The sequence below is a fragment of the Cyprinodon tularosa genome, unplaced genomic scaffold (genome assembly GCF_016077235.1).
Source record: "Cyprinodon tularosa strain WSP-4 unplaced genomic scaffold, ASM1607723v1 ctg678, whole genome shotgun sequence".
Lineage (NCBI taxonomy): Eukaryota > Metazoa > Chordata > Actinopteri > Cyprinodontiformes > Cyprinodontidae > Cyprinodon > Cyprinodon tularosa.
In genome coordinates, this window is record NW_024039427.1 from 110,181 (window position 1) to 119,496 (window position 9,316).

General features: G+C 37.7%; 1 long non-coding RNA gene across 1 annotated transcript; it reads right to left on the bottom strand.

Moving 5' to 3' along the window:
• Positions 1–4,004: 4,004 nt before the first annotated feature.
• LOC119771523 lies at positions 4,005–9,316 on the bottom strand. Its single transcript, XR_005279154.1, has 3 exons — positions 8,998–9,316; positions 7,699–7,805; positions 4,005–4,266 (listed from the first exon to the last, which is right to left on the bottom strand). It is a non-coding gene; the product is annotated as an uncharacterized LOC119771523 (long non-coding RNA).

Here is a 9,316-nt window from a genome sequence, read left to right on the forward strand (position 1 = left end):
AAAGAACCCCAGAAAAACTGTAAGGTTAGGAATCCGTAAAGTTTAATAAAGCAGCTCCCGTCGCTGCTGTCGAAAACTAACTGGAATTAGTAAGGAATTAGACTAATAATCAAAACCAATAAACGCTACTAAATATTGTAAAAATAAAAAAAATGTCCAACAATGAGGAGAGTGTATCTGATTGTAAATCCAGGTGGACTAGAGGAGCAGAAGCAATTTAAAAAATCCGTGATTCGAAGCAGCAGCAGCAGCTCCCGTGGGCTCCGTGGATTATAGTGGGTCAAATCTGCTGGGTGGGTGGGTCTGGAAGAGTGGGGGGGAAACTCTGGCGGGATCGGATCAAATCGGGTGTAGGCTGTGTTTTCCTCTCTTTCTGCGAGCTGAACGGTGACGCCGCCCCCCCTCAGCCTCCGATTCACGCGCTTTAACCACGTGGTCTCTTCGGGATAGGGCAGAGGCGGAAGAGGCGGGGCCTTATCCTCCAACCCTTTCAAGGGATCACAGCATAGATATAGAACTGAATAGATAACATAGAAATATAAGTGAATATTCTATAGATATTTACGGCCCTGTTCCTATTGGGCGAACTGTGACAGGAGCTGCTTCTTCTTCTGCTATATGTAAGGCTAGCTGTGTGAGCTAGCAGCCAACAGTATTAGTTGAGTGATTCAACTTTAGGCCGTTATTAAATGTAAAATGAACGCCGTCCTTCATGACTTTGTGTTGTGGAGACGTAAAGACGTTCATGTTGGTATTGGAAGGCAGTCTGTTAGAGAGGTTCTTCCAGAAAGCAGACCCCAGGCTCCAGGTGTTGCTGTAACACCGCAGCGGCCCTGCTCCTCTCCCTGAGCGGGCAGCTCCTCCAGCCTACAGTACGGCAGAGGTTCTATTAGCAGCAACACTGATTCAAACATGGCGGCTTTCCATTCCTGCCAGCACCTACAGCGGCCTTGCAGTAAACTCTTTTAACTTCCGCTAAAACAAAGCTGGTTGTCCGCGCTGCACATTTGTAACGGCGGTTTTAGCGTAAAGGCTCCAGGAAGTGTTAGTGAGTGGATGGATGGATGGGTTTATGGTGAAATGAGTTTAAGTTGTTTTGAACAAACATGGCGCTGCCTCAGACCTCTACCGGATCAGAAGGCCTGCTCTGGCGGAGCAGCCTACGTGGAGTAGCAGTGCTCCATCATGGCGCCCGGTGCCTCTAATCCGCTCTCACTTCTTCTGCTCCCCTAAACATGAATCTGGTTTAACGTGGGTGGTTTTTAACAGCTCTTATTTGTGTGAATCATATTTCAGGCTAAACAAAGCCGGACTGTTAGGAGGAGGATGGATCTAAATCCCTCAACATGGCGCTGTTATATTCTCAGATTATACCTAAAACAAGGGCAGTTTGAGGCTAATAGTGAAAAGCCCAGGCTCCGAGCTTCAGAATATACAAACCTCTCAGTATGATGGTTTTAAATCACAAAGAGTGACTGGAAGGAGTTAAATACACAATAAACCCAAATATCTTTTATTTAACCACACTGCTAATAACAGTTGGCTGCTCTAATCAGCTACTGATATAAATGTCATGAAATTCAGTTTTTTTTTTCTCAGGGGTTTTTCCGTTCCCTCAGAAAAACTCCAGCTTCTTCTCTCCCACACACCTTTCTTCTTTTTGTGACACAAACAGGTCAAAGGTCAGTCTCTGCAGCTCAATAAACAAGCAACACATTTTCAGACCAAAGAAGTGAGAAATCCTGTACTTAGGTAGCCTCAATAAAAACTGATTTCAGAGAGTTTAGACAACACCATCAAAAAACTTAACAAAGGTTCAAAATTCTCACTTTAGCCTCTCCGTGTTGATAAATAACATCTGGAAAGGCCGTTCTACTAATTGATTTACAAAGAAACAGTTTATGGAATACTTTCTTGGAAAAAACAAAAATGATTATGCTACAAAAAAACTCAAAAATCTGAAGTTGAAATGTGTTAAAATCAGTTAATTTGTACCTTACTCTGAGCAGGTGAAATGAAGAAATGCACTAAATGCAAAGAAAAAAAAAGACCTGGATTTTATTCATTTTTGCAGCTAAAGAACAAAGTTTTATCAAACTAGTTGACAGCACCAGTTGGTTGTTAAGAAATAAATAATCCCATTCAACTGTTTAGAGCAGGGATGGGCAATTCCAGTTCCCGGGCACCTGCATCCTGCACATTTAGGAGCCATCCTTGGTCCAACACACCTGAATGAATGAGTTTCCTTCTCAGGATGCAGTCAGTTCCTCCAGAGTCCCCTCTAGCATCTAATAACATGATTCAGGTGTGTTGAACCAAGGGTACATCTAAAAGTTGCAGGAGAATGGCCCCCAGGAACTGGAATTTCCCACCCCTGGCTTAGAGCATCTGTTTCAAGGAGGACCTTAAAAAAACAAAAAAAAATTTTTGATTATTTTTTTTTTGAATTTTCCCTTATTTGATCAGATAATACCATTTTCCCCCCAAAGGGTTAACCCTTTATATGGCACTCAGTGCCCAAAACACTTGAAGTCATTCCAAAAGTTTCCAACTTTGAAGACGTTTCTCTTCCATCCAGGAAGCTTTTTCAGTACAAAATGTCAGAAATAGCGTTGAGTTCCAGGCTTTATACAGTAGCAAAACAAAACCCTGTTGCTTAGAAAAGATGCAAATTTAAGCGAACAAACTGGAATTTTAATGACATTAATTTAATGTACATCAACATCTCACATTCAGATAACTGAACATCAGTCGGGTCTTTACACTTTTGGGTTTGAAATGAAGTCATGCAAAGGGTTAATATCCCCGGTCCTGTTTCTTTCAGACACATTTTATAGGTAAACAAATAATCCAGACCAGCCAATTTTAGTCCAGCAGCTCGATGCAAAGTTGATCTCTACCCTTACTTTGATGAATAGTTTTTAGGACAAAGAGAACAGTCTATACGTTAGGGTGCAGCTATGAACGAGACCAAAAGTTAGAAGAAAACATTTTTTAAACCTCAATGTGGAACGGATAGATGTAACGGCTGACTTTAGGTCGGGTCTCTGCAGCTTCTCCGGGAGGCATCTGTGATTCACACACATTAAGCAAATGGACAGGAATCTATTTCAGACAATTTGACAAACAACAATAAATTAGTCAACTAAATAGACACAAATAAAGACTAGTAAACATCAAACCAAACACCAATTTCCAACCTTACTAAATTTCCCTTAACATAAATAGAAACGAAACCCTCCACCAAATAAATACAGCCAGAGAACTGACATCGATTAATGGAAATTGTCTGAAAAGGGGTATGATGATTTAAAACGTATTACTCAAACCTCTTCTCCCTCTAATTAAATATAAATTAACTTAAAGTAGAGTAACCTCAATGTTAAACCTTTTTTTTTTCCCAATATTTAAACGCAGCATAGATGGAGGTCAGAATGAGGCAGGAACATAATAAACGAGATATAAAAAGATAGAGAAGCTTAGATGTGAACATGAAGTGGATTCATCAAGGTCGATTTCATAGAACAGTTCAAAGTTTCTAAGGTTGAGCTCTTTCATAGCCATAGAACTCAATCAACTAGAGCCGCTATACATTCTTTGTAGCTCGTCTCAGTTAGTGCATATAGTCCATGTTCACATTAAATATCTTTCGATATCTTTAGAAAAGAAACAAAAACATTCATACGATCTATAAGCGATCAAATGTTTTATATTCCAAGGAACTTAAAGCTGAAGTTAATTTTATCTGATTCACAGTTTTAAAGAAAACAAAGGAGGGAAAATATGTATAGAAAAACAACAATAGCAACTTTCTGAAATGATTTAGTTGGTCCTCTTGTGTTTGGAGCTCGGGAGCAGCGCTGTGTGTGTTTGGGGGGAGGGGTGAATATGCAGGGGTCAAAGGTTGGGGAGAAATGGGGTGAATGGGAATGCTGAGGGAGGAGACAGACAGACAGCCTGAGAACATGCAGGCTCCTCATGCTTTAACCTTCTCTAGGACTCACCTGCAGACCGTTCTCCAGTCCTTTCATCAAAGCGATGTCACCACATGAATTTCTTTTAAACAGGAAGACTCTGAGCCACTCCTGTTCCTCCATTTCTCACAGAGCCAATAAACAGCAGTAGAAAGTGATATTCTAGATCTGCCTCCTTTAGCTGCAGAAGGGCTATGTTAGCTGACGCTAATGTCCTACCCTTACTCAACACTGCCAGGAGGATCTAATCCCACCAGGTTTGATTTGCTCAGCTGGAGTCAGCCTGTCAGACCTGCAAGAACAAAAAAATAATAGTCTAATAGTTAAAGGTGCATCATTAGATCAAAAGATTATTTACAATAAATTCAAAAAGAGATGAGAGATAATATGCATCATCATCCAGATTCTCTTGGTCACATTTATAACTTAATTGAAAAAACAGAAATGATTGAATATGCTAAAAAAAAAAAAAAAACTCAAAAATCTAAAGTAGAAAGGTGTTAAAATCAGTTAATTTGTACCTTAACCTGAGCAGGTGAAATGAATAAAAAATGCACTAAATGCAAAGAAAAAAAAAAGACCCGGATTTAATTTTTTTTTTTTTTTTTTTTGCAGCTAAAGAACAAGTTTCATCAAACTAGTCCACAGCACCAGTTGGATGTTTTAGAAATGATCCCATTCAACTGTTTAGAGCAGGGGTGGGCAATTCCAGTTCCTGCGCACATTTAGGTCCAACACACCTGAATCAATGAGTTTCCTCCTCAGGATGCAGTCAGTTCCTCCAGAGTCCTCTCAAGCATCTAATAACATGATTCAGGTGTGTTGAACCAAAGGTACATCTAAAAGTTGCAGGAGAATGGCCCCCAGGAACTGGAATTTCCCACCCTTGGTTTAGAGCATCTGTTCCAACGAGGACCTTAAAAAAAAAAAAAACACACACACACACAAAATAAAAACAACTAAGCTATTAATTATTCTTTTTTTTATTTAAAAAAAAGTGAATTTTCCCTTGATTTGAGCAGATAAGAACATTTTTTCATGGATTACCCCTTTATATGGCACTCAGTGAAATACTTTAAAAATCAACATTTCAAGTCAGAGGACTTATTACCTTCATAACATTAAGAAATACACATATTTTGATGTTTGCTGGTGAAGATTCTCAGTCATCCAGGTCATAGTCATTCCATAAAGTTAAAATCAATCCCCTGGCTTTGTTTCCAAGTTTGAAGAAGTTTCGCCTCCCATCCAGGAAGCTTTTTCAATTCAAAATGTCAGAAACAGCGTTGAGTTCAGAGGCTTCATCGAGTGGACAAAAAAGAAAGCCTCGTTTTGTTTTTAATTTGCATGTTTTCTAAGCAAGACATGGTTTTGTTGGGCTACTGTATGAAACCTCAAACTTTACGCCGCTTCAGACATTTCACATTGAAAAGTCTTCTTGGATGAGAAGAGAAATGTCTTCAAACCTCGAAACAAAGTCTAGTGGATTGTTTTTTTTTTTTACATTTTTGAAAAATATATTTGAATGAAGGTCAATGTAATAATAAGCAGCGACCAATTATCCTAAAATATTAAGAAAAGTAACAAAAGTTTTATGAGAAATTCATGAAAAACACTGAGTAAAAGAAATATATATATATTTATATTTTTTGTTACAACATAACCTTAGACCTTAAATGCAGATAAAGACACTTCAATTTTTGACTTTTCTAACACTGCTCATTACATTTTTAGCTTGACTTTTAAACATTTAGCCGTTAACATTTTTTTCACCTTAATTTACAATAGGTGATAAATCATTCAAGCTCATCTAATTGGTTAAAAGCCAAAATAAACAGGTACAGCCAGGTAGCAGCATCTTGCATATAAATCTAACGCTTCTGCACCTCACTGAGGGAGTTGGGGGGGGGGGGGGGGGGTGCAAGTGATCAAAAACACTAACTTATCAAGGATTAAGGTAATTCACATTTAAAATAAGAGAAAAAAAATCATCTTTTCACCTCCACTTCCTCCCCTTTACCGACTCAAATTAATGAGAAATGCACTTTAGTTTCATTTATTTCTAGATCAGAGACTTTGCAGTGCAGGGATTCAACATTTCTGCATCAAAATGTCTCATTGCTCTGACTTCATTTAGTGATATTCTGTCTTTATTAGCTGTAGGCTAATGATTAGCTGTCGGCGACAGAACTAAAGGCTTAAATCATCAGCCTCATTCGTCCTTCATTTACTACACTGTGTTTCCATTCTTTGCTGTTTTCGGTACTTTATGATGAAGACTTCTGGCTCTTCCTCAGAGGGAACTTACTTGCTTCATGAGGCAGAAAAAAATCTAACTTAAAAAAGGTCTTAAACATCATTTTAATGGAACCTGAAAGGAGGTCAGAGCGGATCAGTTTTCCCACTGAATCGTTCCGTCTGCAGGTTCAAACTGTTTTCTGCTCGTCTGATTAAATTTTAAAGGTTTGTTCTGTAGTGGTATTAAAGAGAAGCCGTCTGCGCTCCTCACCCGGCGGTGGGGAAGGAAGGACACCATGATGACACCTTCAGAAATCAGAAGCAACATTTACCTCCTGTTCTTCATTTCTCCTGCATTTGGACCTCAGACGTCCAACTGGGACCAAACAGGTGAAACTAATGATGTAAAGATGTTAATGTTTCACTTTGAATCACCTGAGTTTATGAGTGCGTACATAACATGCAGATCTAATGAGATTTGCTGACATCCTCCCACTGCAGCAATGGAGATCAGAACATAAAGACAACTTCCTTTCAACTAAATGGATCATTTTTCACAGAAGACGCTAAAAAAAGAGGCGAGATCTGCTTTAAGATCCATAAAACTAGACGCTTTGAAACATCTGAAATAGGTTCTTCATTTTAATGAGATAAATCATCTTATTTCGTTGTCAGATTGTCTAACCATCTCAAATAAAAGGAAAATACAATTATTTAACATATTAATATCTCATTTATTGCAGTATTTTTATTATATTTTGCCCTTTTCCCCCAGAAAAATACGGGCTCGTCTTCCCCTTTCTGTTTTTAGGGTTTTCTTTATCAGCCAAAGCTTAAAAAACTTTGTTTTACCTGCAGTTGAAATAAATCCCTTCAGTCTTTTAATCTGATGTTAAACTTTATTCACTTGTTTTTGAAAAACTAAATTAAGAACAAGGTAAGTAAAAGAGTTCAAGAATATTTAAGGTATTATTGTCATCTTAATCTTAAAGAAAATATAAGATAAAGTAAAATGTTTTTCAAAATACAATAATTCTGTTGCTTTCTACATAAAAAAGCCTCTTTCTTTATTACTCTATGTTTAATGTAAATATTTACCAGATTTCCTAAATATTCTGAAGGAAATTTAAATCAGCAGGAAAATAATAAACTCTGCGTCAAACAATCAGGAGCAAAACTTTTCCTAACGAATTTAAAGTCTTTATAGAAACAGCCTGAAGAGTTAAATGAAGATCAAAGTCCTGCTTAGCTGCTGTAGGATTAAGATTTTAGAAGTTTTCTTTTTTTTCATTCTGGATTTTGTTGTAATTTATTCAACCCAGAAAAGGTAGAAAAAAGGAGGTGAGAAGTTTCTGATAAATGTTTCTAGAAGGGAGCAAATAAATCCTGAGCAGACAGGTGAGGTCAGATTGTGGAGGGAAGTCCATATAAGGGCATCATTTTTTAGGGCTTTAACATTGGGGATGAAGAAACGGAAGCAGGCTACCTGACAGGCAGGTGCCTCTGGCTTCCTGCGCTGACATCATGGAAACAGGAAGTTCCTCCGGCGGCATTCAGCCATCATTGAATGCATCTTTCAGTCAGGAAGCATTGCTGCACACAAGGAGAAAGGGTTTCATGCAAACATGGAAAATGGAACCAAAGTACAGAAACATAAAGCAGCTTTTTCTGCTCTGATGTCCGTTTGGTTCCCACAGCACCTTATTTTTGCTGTGTTTAAATTTAAATGCATGTTTCTATTCTTATTTTTTATGCATTTTTATAAATGTATGTCATTTGATTATTGTTGCCTTTTAATTAAATCCCATCGAATGAAAAGGATCCCAAAAAAACTATTAGTCATTAACATTCATCTTCATTTCAAAAATACCATAAATTGTAACTAAAACTTTATAAAAACTGGTCTTAAGTCAAATCATCCTCAGACCAGATCAAATGGATTAATTTATAATTACTAATAATTCATTAGTTTCATCCTGTAGGACTGGGGTTGGTTGCATTATTCTTTGTTTTATTCTAACTTTTCTGATGATTGAGTTTCTGTTTATTTCGCCATCTTGGAATCGACCCCCTGGAGGAAATGATGCTGTATCACCATTGGACATTTCCTGCTCAAATTTAAAACTATTGGTTTTAATAATTATCTTTTTTTTTTTTTACTCTTAATCTTTTTTCACTTCCCTTCTTGATCAACAAATAACCTTAAATATAAAAAAGAGGGGATGATGAGAGAAAACAGGAATAAAGCAGCAATTAATACTTTTATTTAGGACTAATAAGCTCAGCATTGAGGAAGTTTATTAAATTATTTCAATTCTTTTTTTTCAAGATAAAAGAATAAAAGCAGACTGATGTAGCCATAGAAACAGGAATTAAACCATTCATCAGCAACTCTCGTGTTTAATGTTTTTATAAAATGTAAATAAGGAGGAAGTGAAGTTTTAAAAAGTCTGTCTCTAGTTTCATGGTGTTTAGTAAAGTAAAATGGAGCTGAAGTTTTTGTGAATCTAAGGAGGAATTTAAAGCCCCATGAGGAGGAGGAGCATGAGGAGCTCAGCCACACAAAATGGAGCTGGGTGGGGGAGGAAGGGGGAGAGAGGGGGGAGGGGGCTGATCAGGGAACAAAGCAGCACAAACACACAGAAAAAAAACACTTTAAAATTAAATTTAAATCATTTCTCTTTAACCTCTCGGCTTTCCGATCAATCCTCGAGCAGAAAGTATATTTTCCGGAATTTTTTAGTTTTAACTCCACTTTATGAATTATTTAAAACGGTTAACTTACCATAATCACTGGTTGCTTTGCAGTTTTTAACGAAAACGAAGCAAACAGCGTGATTCCTGCATGAGAAGAAAAAAAAACAGACTAAAGCAGAAAAACTTCTGGATCTGAACTTCCTCCTAAAATATTCGTTTCTTCGTTACTCAACGAAAAACTTCCCGCTTTCATCTTGATCTATTTTCCTTTTATTAAACTGAGCAGTTAGTTTTGCGGTAGATGTTTCGTTGAAGCCGTTTAAAATGAACCAGGAGCGGTGATCCTCTCAGCCTGGGGAATACCGCCACCTGCAGGCCGGCAGGTGGAATGACAGCTAGGCCCGGCC